Here is a 16,929-nt window from a genome sequence, read left to right as displayed (position 1 = left end):
GGTTTCTCTGACAGATTTGCAGCTTCTTAGCTGTTTTTTTTTTGTTGCTTTGTTTTGTTTTGTCTTTGGTGTTCTTTTTTTTTTTTGTTAACATTGAGAAAATTTGGCTAAAGATGGCTTAGAACATTAATGAAATCCTGTTCACGTGAATGTTTTCTCTAGATATTGGTATGTGTGCCTTTAAGTATCTGTATGTGGAGAGAGCATAAGCATGGTCACATAATGCTGTTTCTCCAGCTGTGTGCATTGCTTAGCTTCACCCTTATTAGTATTCAAAATCTATTATGGTTAGAGGTCAGAATCAGTCTTTAAAACAGCCATGTTTGCCTTTTCCCCCCTCCTCCTCTGAGCCATCCATAGTTGTCTTCTGCTGTATTCTTACTCTGAGACTTTCTGCGTTTATTGGCTGAGTCTCTTCCTGAGTGCTGAATGTAAAGCTGAGCGAAAGACATTTTTCTGTGGTTTCTGAACAAGGGAGGAGGGCTGAATTCTAATAGCAGAAAAAATAGGAAATAAAAAATTATTTCTACTTCCTGAGGAATGTTAATTCCTGGTGGGAATTCTCTACTGTGTATATTCTGCTTCTGCTTGATCACAATTCTTTCATTATTGTTTCTTATAACAGTTTTAGGATAGAAATTATTTTTCAGACTCTCAGGTAGGAGGGGTCAGACCTCAGTTTTCTGTATTTCTGTTTGTGGGGATTTTGTTAATTGTAGTATAGGGTACATAATCATTAGAGCGGAATTATCAAAATGAGAATTTATTTCCCTCAGGTTAAAATTCTAGTGTGGCATCAGTGCTAAAGGCTAGTCCAATTTCTGGTTCCAGAAATAAAAGAAACTGAGTTAGCCCTGCTGAACTACAATTTTACTTTCTCTGTGTTTCATAATCATAGACAACTATAGCTTATAGATAACTATAAGCATCTGAATGTGTTTTTAAATTTCAGGCCCTCTGAAATTTCATATTTATATGAAATATACATATTTAAATGTATACACACTTGTTAACATCTTTAACTGAACTGGGAATATTTTGCACTGTTCTAATGTTTTTGTCTTCTGAGACTCCATTTTTGGAGGCATTACTCATGTTGAGTGGTAATTCCTGATTTAAATATGTACTACTCAGGCCTCATGGATTAGGTCTCATCTATTACTGGACAAGAATTTTCCTCTGGTTGTGCATGTTTAAAATTGCTAACCTCTTCTAATACTTGAAGATTGAAGACTGACTGTCTTAGGCAGCTAACTTTGGAACTATACTTTAGGAAGTATAGAGTGGTAAGGTGAAGTTCATCAGTCCCCTTCTGATACAAAGATTGGCAGAAAAGATGCATCTGGAAATTATTTACAAATAGGTGAATGTTTTCATTCATGAATTCAAATACTCAACTGTGTTAGACACTAACAGTCAGCAAGCTAGAGATATCTGTATAGGAATTATTGGCATAGGTTCTACCTGCATTTCCTCCATGGCTGGATTTACAGGTGGGGTTTTTGCAAATTCTGTTGTTCAAAACCAGATGCAGCTGTTTTGATGCTTACCAATATATTGATTTTTTTTTTTCTCTTGAGACTTTGATTAACATATAAGTGTTTTTGCCATTGTGCTTATTTTGCAGCATCTGTTCTACATGACATGTTTACTTTGTCTCATCTTGGTCTCTGTGGCATGTTCCCACTCAGTATTTTTCAAATATTTTCTCTTGGGTTGGATGATTCATGTTTTTGCTGGACTTTATTGGCTCAATTTACTGCTTTCATTACTGTTTGTTTTCACTTCTAATGTAAAGGCTTATTCCTTCTTTCTTCATTAAAATTATTACTTTCAGTACATAATGTCTTTACGGATGAATCAGTTATCTTGTCTAGATGGAGAGGCTAATTTTCTTTGAAATCTCATGTGCCCATATGGCACTAGATTTGTCTTTGTTATGCTTGTTTTCTGCTGTCATAGTTCTGCTAATGGCAGTAGAAATATATTTATATAAAATTTACATAATAGTCCTTTAGTACTGATGGCACATATAGGAGCATCTTTTATGCACATAGTAGGACAGGGAGGTGTATATAGAAAACCTATGGCCTGTTCTGTGTGCCAAGAACCCCCATACTATGAACTGGAATAATTTCAGCAAACTCTCTGACATACCAATTCAGAAGATCTTATGACTGTAGTTTCATGTTTGTAAATCTAGCTAGTTTCATGGAGGAATTTGTAGGAATCTGCACCTTGTTCACTCACAGTTACTGGTCACTGAGCAGTAATAACATTGCCCCTCTTTACACAAGCTATTGATTGTTTTGTGCGTTGATGAACTGGTTTTGACCATACATGGGAGCCTGAATTCTTTATAATGAAAAGAATATCACACAAACACAAACCACACCAAACTAGATAAAAACAAGAGACATGATTAATTAGACTGGTAATCATGTGTGCTTTCATTTCAGAGCAGAGGCAGATGAGTTTCTTCCTACACATAGCTTTGAAGAATGAACTCAGTTTCATGTTGTACATCTACCAAAAGGTAAGGGACACTCTTTGTGATTTTTCCTTTTTGCATGAATAATTTGGTATAAACATAAAGTTATGGCATGATAATATTTTTGACAGGTGTAGTGTGGGTAGAGGTGTTACAATTGTTCTTCGTAGTGGGCTGCTATTGAGTTTTAGGCTGGTCAGGCAATGTTGAATTAAACTTGAATGTCTTTTTGGTAGAGAAGGAAATTTTTGCTAAGTTTTCACATGATAGTTTATGAACTGAACAGACAAAGATTAGAGATTTTTGTCCAGTTCACCCTTATAATTGTGTATTCCTGGAAAATTAAGCCTAGTCTCTTACAGGGTGCAGTAAAAAAGGTAGTAGAATAACACAGGAAAAGGAGTCACTGTTGTGTGTTTCAGGAGACTGTATTGAGCATGTGGCTCCAACTTAGCTCTCATTGTGTGGCATTAGATGGTTCAGTAGTGATAGGAAATACCCTGCAGAGGATCTCAGATTATGTACACTGTACTGTTTTAACTCACACAAAGAATGTCAGTAAGGACATCAGGTATGAATTTGCCAGGTTTCCTTATACTGCTCTAATCAAGCAAGTGTCTGGGCTTAGAAAAGATTGGCTGAACCAAAACTATTTGGGAGCTGAGGCAGTCAAGGAAAAATTCTTTTTTTCTGAAATACTCTCTCAAGCAAGGACAATCTCCTTGGGTGGTAAATTTGCCTTACTCAGTTCTGGCACAGTGTTCTTGGTTCCTGAACTAATTTTGTCATCTATGTTCAGCTGTGAATGACCAGGAGCAGGAACCCAAGAAGCAGAATGGAGGCAGTGGATGGTATGGCCCCATGCCTTTATCTCATAACGTTCATGTTGGTCAAAACTAGTTTATATTCTAGTTTTTTAGAGTAAAGAGTTTTTTAGCTCTGGAAAATATAGAGTGGAGAAATCTCCCTTTGGCTTACAGAAAGATGTTCTGGTTTTCTTCCCATGCAGCTTTGAAAATCCAGCTGCAATTTCTTGCAGTTCATCCAGATCTCACTGTGTAATTTGTGTCATGACAAAAACCCTGCAGCTGGTTTTGTGTACTGATGCCGACCGAGGTGGTTGGTAGACACACTGTCTGTAGTGAGTGGTGAATGAGCAGGGCTGGGTGCTGCAAACTCAGTACAAAATTTACCCTGGTGTTTCAGTTCTGGTAAGGGTTGTGGTTGCTGGAGATGTTTAGTACTTAGGGAAACTAAATGCTGGTTCTTGTCTCCCCTAAACCAGTCTGTCGGTGTCATACCAGCCTAGGACAGTGGTGCTGAAATTTGCACCAAGAGTGATTCCAAATGAGGTATTCCACTCACAGCCCAGATACCACTTACATCAGTGCTCATGTGCGGGATGGAGAGAGAAAGGTAACAGTCCATCATTTGCCATTTTTCATTCTCCTGCTTACTTCCCATTCAACACTGCAATATTAGCACCTCTCTACAGACTTTTGACAGACCTTCTTCCATGAGTTTGGGAAGTGTTTTGCTTCTTCCTCATCAAGTGAGAATGATAACATTTTTAATTCCTTCAGTATTTGAATTGCATATGTGATCCATAAGCTGATGCTTTTAGGGATCAAGGCATTTTGGGCTTTCTGCTATCCTTTTCCCCCCAAAATTTTGCTTGCCCCAAGGCTGAAGTCTGAGACTCATAAGAAAAACTAAGAGGGGAAAAAATGAACCCAAATTCCCATCAATACATTTTATAAACAGGGGAACAAAGGCACAGGAGACCACACAGTAGTTTCATGTCCAAGCCAGGAGGCTCTTCAGATGATCTAACGTGTGCTCTAGTTATGAGAAAACACTATCTTCCTCCTCAATTCCTTAGCTGGTTAAAGCTCCTTCTCTCTCCTGGAGTGAGATTTCCACGTACAGAGCTTCTGAGAATCACCACTCTGGGGATTACTGTTAACTCCAAAATGTGTTATTTGCACAGTGAAGTACTTAACTAAGGAGCTTTTCTTTTTCCAGTTGCAGTCACTGGAGGCTTGATGGTAATAGAGCTGTCTTCTGCTCTCTGCCAAGTTTATTTTCCAAAAGAAATATCTGAATGAGGAAACAATGACTAAAGAGGATATGTGAACTGTCTAGCATACTGCAAAGGCCCTCATATTAAGAAGAGAGAGGAGTTTTGAATGGCTGAAAAGTTCATTATTATGACTAAATTTATCCTTTGTGAAATTGAGAAAAAAAAAAAAAAAGAGAAGTTGGCTATCAGGAAACACTTTGAGAAGGGATTTGGTGAAAGTCTTATGACCTGAATGGTTCCAAAGGACAGAAGATCTTGGGAGCAACTCTCCATTGATGTGGGATGCACTTTATAACCAAAGAAGTATTTTCCACTTCCCCACTTTTTTTTTAACTGATTTTGTGTTCAGCATCAAATTAATATGTTAGTGCCAGGCTGAAAACAATGCCTACAAAATTTGGCCTAATTGCAAGGCTATTGGAAAAAAGAGGCAAAAAATGTTTTAAAACTGGGGGTGGTGGGAAGCTCTGAGGGGAGAGCTGAAGGTGGGGATCAGCCCATGTTTCACACCTGCTTTCTCAGGTCCTGCTAACAGTTTGCAAAGGATGGGGTCTGAGAGCCTTGATTGCCCTGATGAGCCCCACCTGGGGTCTCCCACAGTGCCCTGGGCTCAGGAGCCCTGTTTGAACCTAAAATATTCCTCTTCTTACACAGTGTCTCTGCAGTGCTTTGCCTACTGTATTCCTGTTGCTGGGGCAGGAAACAACTTTTTTGTGAGGAGAAAATTAGTGGTGAGTCAACTTTAGTACTGTTTTTGTATCATTCTTTTAATTTGAAGCTGTTTGTTTTTGTAATTTGTCTTGTTAAATTAGTTCATGTCCATATAGCAGAGTAGACTTTAGGCCAAACTGTTTGCTCAGGAAGAAAATGGGATGCTGCATAGATGAGAGAAAGAAGATTATGTTATCTGCCAAGTTCCAGGCTTAGATGTAGAGTTAAAATGTCAGCCAACTGGGCCAAACCACAGCCTGTGATAAACTCTGCCCTTCCATGCAGATTGCTCTGTTTTGCTTAGTTTGGTAAGAAATCACCTCAAAAGTAGCTTGGAGTTAAGCTTTTGTATCTTCTCCTTTTCTTCTGCGTAATGCTTACTACACCTTGGGGCTGGGAAGTTTTTGTTTTGGTTGAACAATATGCAGAGTGAAAATAGCCTTCTAAAGTGAATGTCTTTCCTTGTTCCTTCAAAAGCCTTTTCCTAGTCCTTAGTACTTTTAACAGCCATCCCTGGGACCAGTGGCAGTGTTTGAAACCCACACAGGTTGTAATGTTTGAAACAGTTTTGCTGTAGTGCCTCAAGCTTCACCTGTGTTCTAATTAGGGGATTGAAGGCAGCTGTGAGAGCTGCTCTGGTGTGCTGCAACCAGGGGGGCTGGAGGAGCTTGACTCTAAGAGCTGCTGTGGCAAAGAGATGCTTTCAAAACTGTGCTGGAACTTGGACCTTGCTTTACAAGGTAGCAGTTTTTCCACTAAACATGCACGTTGAACTGTAGGTGACTGTGCAGAACTACACTTTCTAACAGCACTGGCAAAGGTGTTGAACCATTTGTTGGGATTTTGGTTTGTTATTCACAGATATTGTTGGTTAATTTAATAGCCTTTACAGGTTGTCAAAATCAGTTTGAAAATTCTCAGATTTCCATGAGATTTGCTGTCAATAAAGGTACCAGAACCTGGTTTTTAGCCAATATTTTACAAGGATTAGAGCAGTAAAAATGAAAGGAATCCTGTTAATCTGCCTAAACGGTTACTGCAGATATTTGAGTCATGGGGAATAGAGGTGGATTTATTTGTTAGTTGTTTTTGGGAGAGAAATATTTGAGAAAAGGCACTTTTGTATTCTATACAGCTTGTTGCAAATGTCAATTATATAATAATTCTACATTACACCACTAACCAAATGTTGATAGAATATACTGACAATTTCTAGTGGAGAATTTCACTGGCCACAGGGAGGTAAGAATGATTATTATAACACATAAGGGGAAGATTGAGAAATGGAATAAATTAGTGAAAACATGGCCTGGTGATGTTCTTGGGGGAGAGGCAGTGGGTTAAGTGCATCATGCAAAGGGGACCACATGCAACTGCAAGCCCCAGGACATTAATGGAGTCTTACCAGGTCAAGACCCACCTAGTACAAATGCATTTGAAGTCTTTGAACACACAAGGGTTTTTTTCTGCCATCTTAACTATTTCTTCTATTAGTATCAGCATAACTGGAATTCCTCATAGTATTTGTTCAGCGCTCATTTCATCCTTTAATAAAAGGATCTGTCTTTCTAAAGATAAGCTTATTTTTCCACCCCAAAGAAAAAAGCAAGAATGCTTGACAGCTCCTTTCTTTCTTTCCTCTACTCACTATGCAGCAAATAATCAATCTTGGCTGAATGACATTTTAGAGGAATTACAGTCGTAAATGTGTCAGAAAAGTGTAAAATGCCCCTTGCATTTGCATGGGTGGGAAATCAGAATTTAGCTAAATATACATGTGGCTGAGGAAAGCATAGAAATAAAAAGGATCTTTTAACAAGAAAATTACAAGGCAGCTTTTTGAAGAAAATTGCATGAATGGTCACCACTGTGAAGATTTAAATGGGTGGCTCCCAAATAAATCCTTGAGAAGAGTGAGGGTGCCTAATTCTGGGTGGTGCTGAGTGCCCTTGGCATCAGGCCCCTTCTTAGAAAAGTGTCTTCTTGTGCTCTCTTTGCTGCTATGAGATCAGACATCATGTATCAAATATTCCTCTTTTGTGGGCTGGTCTGCAACTGTTTTTCTGTTCCTTTTGCCTAATTTTTTTGGTACAATGTATTTACCATTATTTCAATAATAATGTAATAACATGCATTGATCCTTTAAGCACATACAGTTTAAAGCTTTTTCCCAGTGGCACCTCAGCAGGCTTTGCAAACAGTGATCAATCAATAACCTTCACAAAGCCCTCTGCAGCCCTCTTAGTTACGCAGTTCGGGATCTGAAGGATAAGGGTGTTGAAATACTTGGCCAAGGTCACACAAAGAGTTGGTAGCTGACTTTTTAAATCCCAGACTCCTATTTCAGACTTCAGACCACACGTCCTCCACATAAGCATGTTTATATTTCGGGCAGGGTATAGGGAACAGTCTTGCCACAGTGACTTTCCAGGTCAGTGACTATTCCTTCATAAATTCTAACCTTTCCAAAGCCAAATGTCTGAAAATAAAAAATATGAGGGATGCTTCAAGAGTGAGAAAGCTGATGTTGCAAGGATGTAGATTTCTCACCAAGGGAAACCACTGATGTGTTCCAACATAATTTGGTTTGCTACCAACCAACAGGCTGGTGATGGTGACACTGTCTTTTAGTCAGTCTGTGTGAGGTGTTGGTTTATATTGCTACAACAGATATTCATTATAACCTACAGTTACCCACAGTTTATTCTGGTTATGCTACCATTTAGTGGTTATTCATTAAAAATAAAATTTATGTATGGTTATTGGATGTGTATTTTGGCAGGGAAGTGACCTTGGCAGAAACATGTCTGGATCAACATTCAGCTAGCAGTCACTCTTTATGTTGTCATATAAAACCTTGTTAAATAATATTTTGTTTCTATCTTCAATTGCTGTTATATAAGACCAGTAATGAAAGTCTCCCAAAGGATTGGTAAATGGAGTGAGTTTTTCTGTACATTTTCTCTATAAAATAAAGAGCTAAGCCAATGACTGTCAACATTATTGCCTAGTTGAAGTGCTTGCTATAAACTCTGATAGTAAATTGTTTACTTTTAGATTTTTGCAGGTTTAAAAGTTCTCTACATTTAAATACAATTTGAATGGCTTTTGGAGAACTAAGGATAATTCACATTCAGAAAGTATTTAACTTTCATTTCAGTGAGACTCACATGCTTAGTGTTAAGTGGTTGGTTGAATTGTTTAATGCTCAGAAAAGACACTAAAAATAAAGCCAGGGAGAAACTGGCTTCAGACAGAGGACCAGTGCCAAAACTGATTGTAACGGTGATATTTTAAAAAGACACCTTAATGTATGATGTCATTGTGTTTTACTAATTTTCATTTACTTGATGTCATTCCAATATAGCTTCAATTTCACCATGCTTTTCCCTGTTTTTTGTGATTTATTTTTGACTCCTTAAAACAAAACCTTTGCACAAAAATTGGTGGATGGAAAGCTGCTATAAAGCTAAGAAGGAATGTTGATTCCTGTATGGATTATATTTAAATATACTGGTACAAGTTATTGGTGGCTTGAAGACAGAAGAAGGCTAACTGTGAAGTCAGTTCATCAACATTATCAATAAGGTCTGATGGGTGCATTTGTGCTTCTAGAGGCAGACATGTTATGTGGACAGAAGGAAATGGCTCATCAGCTTGTGGGCTGCTGAAAGCAGGGGTGGTGCAGAGACCTGCTGTTCTTTGTTGGCTGTGATCACAGGACAGGGGCAGGAGAGCTGCAGCCTGTAGCTTCACTGGCTGGCTGCATGGACTCTCTGGGGAGCACTTAGAAAGCTTCCTCATGTATCTAAGGGTTTGGGCAGTTGATAAGGTGAAGAACAGACAAGAAAGGGTCCCTACCACTGCTGGCTACTCTGACAAACGAGGGTAAAATTCTATCCTCAAACGTTTTCCAAAACTAGGGGATATCTCCCTCTGGGGCACACCTAAAGCTGTCTCCCTTTGCTGAAGTAGCTAAGTAATTTATTTCTTGAGTCAGGAAAACCTGCCATAGAGCTTTGGTTGTCAGGGGAATGCAAAACAAACCTGCTCCTGGCTTCCAGAACAAAAGCTAGTTGTCAAAAAAATCAATAAAAAACTCAGGTTTGGGGTAAAAACAAACCAAGAAGTAGAACCAAGAAGTTAGACTTCACCCACACTTGCCACATGGCAAGAATTATCTTCTCTATGCTCACATGGATATCTCTGTCAGGTGGGGAAGTGGCTACATTGTGACTTCTAACTTGTGGCCAATGCTGCCGAGTGTGCCTCAGCCCAGCACAGGCTGTGGCCATTTCTTGTTGTTTGATAGGAGGCCAGGGCAGATTCAGTTTCTCCCTCCTAGGGGGGACAAAAATAAAAAAGGAGGAATGCAAGTTTGCTTTAATTATGTTTCTTTTGAGAGAGACTATGACTGGCTTTTGCAGGACTCTGTGTATTTTTTAGGCTATAGACCTCGCCTACCTGAGTGGTTAGTAACACCAGTTTCCATGATTGATTTGCTTGATCTGCTGTCTTTGAGCTGAGATCTTCTTTCTCAAGAAGAAGAATTGTGAATTGTGCTTATCTGGTGGACAGAACAGTGTTTGTAGTCCTAACAGAAATTCAAAATTGCTTTTGCCTCCTGGCTCCTTAGCACTCCCCAAGATGTGCTGCCTCCAAGTCCTTGCTCAGGGCTCTCCCCTGACGCTGCGGATGTGGACACTAAGGAGGGTCTGCCTGCCTGGCCTCAAGCTGTTGTAGCACCTGGCTGTGTGTGTGCTGAAAGCCAGCACTGTTAAATGTGGCATTTCATCTTCCCACAGTGGCAGCACATCTACCTCTACCCCATCTTTTCTCTTTGCAAGGGAGAAGTGTCTTTGTCCCTCAGAGCAACAGTACTGGGAGGCGTTTCTGAGTGGTTCAGTGTGTGAGGACTCCAGATCACTTCTGTTGCTTTCCCTATCACAGCATTTTTGTGAGAATCCATCATATTTCCAGTCAGTCTGTAAGAATCTCTCAGGAAAATCTTGCAGCATTGTAATGTAAGGGAATTATCAATACAGGTAAAGGATATAATGCAGTAAAGAGAAAGTTTTTTATCACTTTCAGAGCTGGAATTTGAAGCATTTCAGAAAGGTTTTGTAAAATTGCAATTACTTTCCTGTTTATAGCTCTTTTTCTGTGATGGATTTTCTCTGTACCTCATAATGTTGTACAGGATGTTTCTTATATCTAAAGAGAGACCTATTATGCCATGCTACAAATAGAATGGTGAAATGGCCTTTATCCACAGGCCATCAGGAGCCGTTGAGTGAGCACTGCTCTTCACAGCAAAACAAGGCATACATACAGTTAGGAGTTAGAGTCCAGAGCCACACTTCTCATTTGTTCAGCTTCAAGGGATCCTAAAGATCCTTTGAATATGAGAGAAAAATATATCAAACTAACAACTACAGGGTAAATATATATAACAATAAAGGGGTCATTTCATGTGACTAGATACATTGTTTCTACTACACAACCATGGCTCTGTTTTTGGGATATGGGTGTTCATCTACCAGAGCCTAAACATGCATTTCTCCCACCCTTTCAGTTTTTTGTTTTTGTTTTTTTTTTTCCCCTCTACTGTAGAACAGCTTAGGAGCTGTTGAGTAAGCTGTATCCTGGAAAAACACATTGCAGGAAATGGTATTTACCCTTTGATCTTTAGATCCTTGCTCTGCTGTGATATACAGTAACTTGTTTTGTTTTTGCTCAGTGAACAGACTTTCTCCATCTAGATTTATGGCAATGGCTCATTGCTGTTAGAGGAGGCTTTACTGCCTTTCATAAAATAAGGGAAAAAAGGCTGTGTTTTCCACATATCTTACAACTTTCCATACTGTCTGGAGACCAAGGAATTTTGAAGTATGTATTTGTTTGATTGCAAGGTATTCATTGCACTGGATTGGCTGCTACTGTCCTGACTTTAAAGTGTCCCTCCATGCACAGCCCCATTAAACTCAAAAGAAGCCTTTGTAGAATAACTTGGCTAAATCAAAGTAAAAGTTTGCAGCACTTATCCCAGAATAAGAGTATTTATATACCAAGTTAAATGCTTGGAGAGCAAGGTAGTATCCACTGAGGCTGCATATTCACCTCAAGGTGTATTACACTGAATTCTTTCTGTGGACATAGCCAGGGATGCTATACAGTACCTGCAAGGGGATCAGAATCTGGACTGCATATATTATTGTATCATGATAAAGAGGAAGAGCTGAAACCAGTGTGGGGAGTTGCTACATGCCTCTAGCACATACTTGAAGCCCTTCTGTTTAACTGTAAGAAAGAGAGTTCCACTTCCCATTTCTCTATGCACATTCCACTGAATCCTTCTGGGGTACTTCCAGGATAGGATTTGCTTTCTCTGCCTTTGCTCTGTGTTTCTTTAAACTCCACCTGCCTTTTGTTATGTTGGAGACATGCACTGATTTACTGATTTAACTGACTGAGTTATAGCCTCAGTCTCCTCCTGGCAGGGTTCAGATTCTATCCCAAACTGCCTCTGTTGCCTTGGAAATGCCAGGTCAGTATGCTGAGGTACTTGATTGTTGGCAGTGGCCTTCTGGACACCAAAGCTGTCTCTCTGTAATGTTTCTCTTATGTGTTAGTGTTTGAAACGTGTGTGTGAGAACCTCCCAGGGACTCAAGGGATAAGGACCTTCAACAGTAAAGTGGGAGTTGGTAGGGGAAGCATAGTTTGCCTTCAACTCTTTTTCAACCCTTACTAATAACTTAAAATTAACAGAAAAGTGAAAATCCAGGGTGTAAAATTGCAGAAGGAGAAATCAAAAATTGAGTGAAGCTTGTGGAAAAGTTCTATAACTTTCATCTGTATACAGTTAAAAGCCTTTGTATTTGTTATATTTAAGGACTTTTAGACACTTACTATAGTAGTGTTTTTGGAATATAAAGGATATAACAATGAAGGGAATACTGACAAGATGTAGATTTTTTTGCCCAAACTGACTATTATAAAAGCTGTAGGTAAGCATGTTTGAGAATTTTCTACTGGTTTACTATTTTATAATGCCACTCAATAATACAATGGATGAAATTTTATTTCTGATCCAGAATTATATTCATATGTAAATATAACCTTTGTACTGAAAGAAACAAGTAACAAATAAGTAAAAATGTCTTTCCATAAACTTTCCATGTTTTGATTGTTTTATGTGCTAGCCCTGATGATCTTTAATCTCCAAGATCTACAGTCATGCAACTGCTTTCATTTTTAATAACTTACACTTGAATTTTTCTAAGGAAAAAAGGCTCTTTATACAGCTGTATGCTTTCATGAGGAATTAATGACTTGATAAACATTAGACTGTTATTGTTTATGCAAATGCAGTCAGCTCCCTGAAAAGAAGGCCAGGTCGCATAGTGTGTGCATGATTTAATGCAAGAAAGGGAAAACATTTTTTTTAGGAAAACAATGAGTAGGATCCATAGCAGAAACACCAGTAATTTCATACATGGAAAAATTCTGCTCTCTTAGAGGACTTCCTGCTCCTCAATCACAGTTCCCTTTTCTCTTGGCAAAGGATGGCAAAGAACCAAGTCCAAGTAGTTGAGTGAAGGTTTCTGTAGCTGTTCATTGGTCTCTAATCAATTAACAAATTATGTCTATTAAAAGATACTAAAATAATAGCAAAAGCTAATAGAAATGGCCATGCCTTGGCCACTGAAGTTACTTTGTTTTCAAAGACTTGCCTGATAGACACCATTTATTTGGTGTGGGGATCTTAAGAAAGCAAGAAAGAAGAGTTTTAGCCATGAGGCAGTAAAGCATTTAATGTGTAACAATTTTGTTGATTGCCTGTGGAAGGATAGATAATAGAGCCATTTTTTTTCTTAAGAGTGCAGGAGATGATTCTGAAGTTCACATTTTCAGGAATGTCTTTATGAGGAGTCTTTATACTCTTTATGATAGAAACAAAATGACAGCCAAGGATTGCAAATAGATTCCTTGAGGTTGTTTGTAAAAACCTCCACCAGGGCCCCAGTTTTTGGTATAGGTTTTATTTATATGGGCTGCTGTCTGGGGACATGGAGTGCAGTGTTCTGTGCCCTACAAATTATTACTTCTTTCCAAGTTTCAAATGTTGCTGTTTTAGCTCTAAATGCCTAAGTGTAGCACAGGTGTACATTTTAACATTTTGCACCCAGTAGTTAATGTACACCTGGGAAAGGGCTGAATTCAGGCTGCTGGAGGTTGCATAGCGTGTATTGCCTTCAGAATGCGATTTGGTCCAAGGGTCAAAACCTGTCAGTTCTGTCTGGCCTGGTGGAACTAGGGAAGAACTGCTGTCTGGGGGACAGGTGAAGCAATGGGAATATAGGGGTAGGTGCCTCTGGGATCCCTCAGCCTGGTTTACCGCTGCAAGGTCTCCCAGGGCAGCAGCAGGAGGGTGAAGGTGGAAGCAGGCACAGAGCAATAATGTCAGCAGCATCTTTGCTTCTTATCAAACAGGGATGTTTTTACTGTGACTTTGCCAGCCCCAGGAAGCCACTGCTTTGTGGCTACAGCTGGCTGTAGCTAATTTTAATCTCAATCTGGGATTTGCAGTTTTTATAGAGCCAGAACTGGGGTTATCCCAGAATGGGTTGGGTTGGAAGGGACCTTAGCAGGTCACCTGATCCAATCACCCTGCTCAAGCAGGGTTATTATTGAGCCCATGGCACAGGATTTCATCCAGACAGTTCTGGAATGTGTCCAGTGAGGGAGTTGTCTGTTCCTCTTTACACAGACCTTGCAATAGAAATTATCCTATAATGAGCTGAGTTACTAAATGAATCTAGCATCAATTGCTGTAGTAATTAATGGGCCTAACTAGAGTGGATAGTTCTCTTGTATATTATAGAAATGGAATAGGTTGGTCTGCAGTCTTGTACCAGCAAAAGGATTTTAACTTTGACCTAGAACAGGTTGTCAGGAGTTGACTTTAAAATGTAACATGAAGCTTAAACCAACTGAAAGTTTGCTGATGACTTCAGTGGGTCTTGCCAAAGAGATCCGTATCTTCTTTCACTGGTGCCAATGACAGTTTCCATTGTGTGGGAGAAAGCCAGAATGGTCCTCCAGCATGAATAATGCTTAAGCAATAGGGACATTAATTTAGTCATGCTTTTTTTTGGCTGTGTGATAGTAAAACTTCTTTTCAGACAATTCCAGTTGTTGTCATCATTTTCTGCTTTGAAAATAAGCAACATATGAAGCAGCTTGAAGTATCAAATATACATAGAAATTGTTTCCCAAGAAAGCAGCCTGAAGTTTTGATTATGGATGTGACTGAGGAGCAGTATGGTTGAAAAGTCAAGCTTGTAATTTTTAGAGGGGAGAGGTTCCAGGATGTGATTTTTTTTTTTTTTTTGGTCATGGTTGGCAATGTTGATAACCTGCATAGATCTATGTTCTTTTACAGAAGCTTTCATGTCGGAGTGCAGAATCAAGCACCATACAATGATGCAGAATACTCAACTTTTGACTAATCTGAAAACTAATAAATATGTTAATGGGTAGGAATTGAGGTGAAGGAATATACAGTTTTATGTGACCATGGCCATTTTGATTTTAAAGATCCACAGAGTAGAGAAGCTTGCACTAGACTGTTACAGAACAATTGTTGAGGGTTTTCTGCTTGTCATATGGAATTACATGTAGAGTTTTATGGAGTAGTCCCTGTTTAGGCCTCCTAACCCAGAATAATATTTTACTGAAATTAAATATTCTGTAGTAGATGTATGTCTAACAATAAATAATCACCAGCAGCCTGAAGTATTTACAGAAGTATAGCTGTGAAATGTCAACAAGATGTTGTAAGTGCACTTGCCAGAAATTATGCATGAGAAATGTCTTAAATCCTGGCTTTGAAGATGGGATCTAAATTAAAAAAAAAAAAAGCACAAGTAAAAAAGCCCTATCTCTCCTGTCTTTTTTGTTTTCTATGTGCTTTTTACATTTTCTCACATATGGTTCATAAATAATAGGTTTGAGGCTGTGCTTCCATTGTACCAATGCTGGACATGTAAAATGCTTCCTACTGACCCATGTTTCTTAAACTCAGCATATTTATGGCTGGATTCCACCAATTTTAGCTGAGGTGCCAGAAAATGTCTAGTCACAGCAGGACTGAGTTTAGCACTGGCGAATTTTCCTGGCCTCCTGGCCACTCACTAATTTACTGTGGGCATGAACTCTATGCTGAAGCTCACACTGATGAATTTCTGCAGCTCTCCTTGATCATGCACAGTAAAATATTGGTACAATAGCCTGCACTACAATGATGCTGCTGTAAGGACATAAACGGAATAGTTATACAGCTTTAGACTAAAGGTTCACCTTGCCTACTTACTTGTCTGCAGCAGTGACCAGAAGTGGATGCCTAAAGAATTTATGAATAGGGCAGGTACATGGGAGTACTTTGCCCACACTCTTTACAGCTTTTCAGTAGCTTGCAGCTCAGAGATGATCAAAGCTGAGATGGCTTCTACTATTTAATTACCTTTTGGGGTTTCTCTTTCATTGAGTTGTACAGTCTCTCCTCAAACTTACATTTGGAATCTGCTGCATCCTTTGTCAAGGTACTCATGTTTTGGGTTGCCATGAGTCCAACACATGACTAATGTTTCTTTAGATGGAAAAAACTTGGTATAAAATCAATTCATGCTTAGTATTGCTTTGTATATTTCTGGTCTCCTCAACTATGATTTATTTGCACATGACTTATACCTGTAATCAGTTAATGATGTTCAAATATATATGATACATTCATAAAAGTTTTTTCTTCCTGTTCTAGTATATTCCATTGGCCAATGGAAAACAATGAAAATAAATAGAAAACAAATGCAACTTAATTTTCCTAGTTCTTTAGTCTCTTGATACAGGATGGCCAGAGTGTTTTCACTTTTCTGTTTAGGAGGGAAATTATGGTTGATATGTTAAATGACAATTCAAAAAAAGTGAAACATTTGCAATTGCTGAATGAAAGTACCTGAAGATGTGTCTGGTAGCAGTTGGAATGATGTAATGGGAGAGAGGAGAATTTGTGCCTAACCAGAGCTCAAAATAAGCTTGAGCAAGCTGAATTTTTTTTCACATCTGAAAGTGAGATTATTATTTTGGTTGTAAATCATGGGAGAGAGCCAAGAAACCTATTGCTGCTGTCAAAACCAATTGTGTGTGTTATTGTGGCCACTGTATTGGCAAAGTAAATATATTTACACATATAATGGAGAATATGATTATGAGTCAGCGACAGGAGAACTATGTCAAGAATTTCTCAGGACAACTTTTTATTCAGTGCTTTTGTGTTGGTATTTGTAGCCATTTCTCATTACTCTGGCTTCCCTTTGTTTTTTTGCATGCCTACTATATATCATTACTCTATAATGATTTTAAAAATCAATGTGAAAAGTATCCAATAATCAAATACCAGTTCTGTGATTCTGATGAAAAAATCTGTGATAAAATGTCCACAGGTCAGTTTCTTTTTTGCATTCACAGAGTTTATTCCTGACTATATTCCTCAAAGCCATTGAGGTATCAGAGCGCAGAATTCCACTTGCACACAAGAAACTGTCCTGAAGAGTTATCACCTGTATAAATGTGAAAACAATTAAA

The 16,929-nt window shown here is 38.7% G+C and overlaps 1 long non-coding RNA gene across 2 annotated transcripts in view; it reads left to right on the top strand.

Annotated features, from left to right (window-relative positions):
* The first annotated feature begins 5,168 nt into the window (after positions 1–5,168).
* Positions 5,169–16,929, top strand: part of LOC148183595 (uncharacterized) — a 168,914-nt gene continuing 157,153 nt past the window's right edge. For both annotated transcript variants that reach the window (XR_015773454.1, XR_015773453.1), the window contains exon 1: positions 5,169–5,305. This is a non-coding gene — a long non-coding RNA (uncharacterized LOC148183595). The remainder of the gene's footprint in view (positions 5,306–16,929) is intronic.

Source organism: Pseudopodoces humilis, chromosome 11, assembly GCF_049639895.1.
Source record: "Pseudopodoces humilis isolate 2021_Gansu_Grassland_sample_001 chromosome 11, ASM4963989v1, whole genome shotgun sequence".
Lineage (NCBI taxonomy): Eukaryota > Metazoa > Chordata > Aves > Passeriformes > Paridae > Pseudopodoces > Pseudopodoces humilis.
The sequence above is the reverse complement of the archived record's forward strand: the minus strand, read 5'-3'. Positions and strand labels throughout refer to the sequence as shown.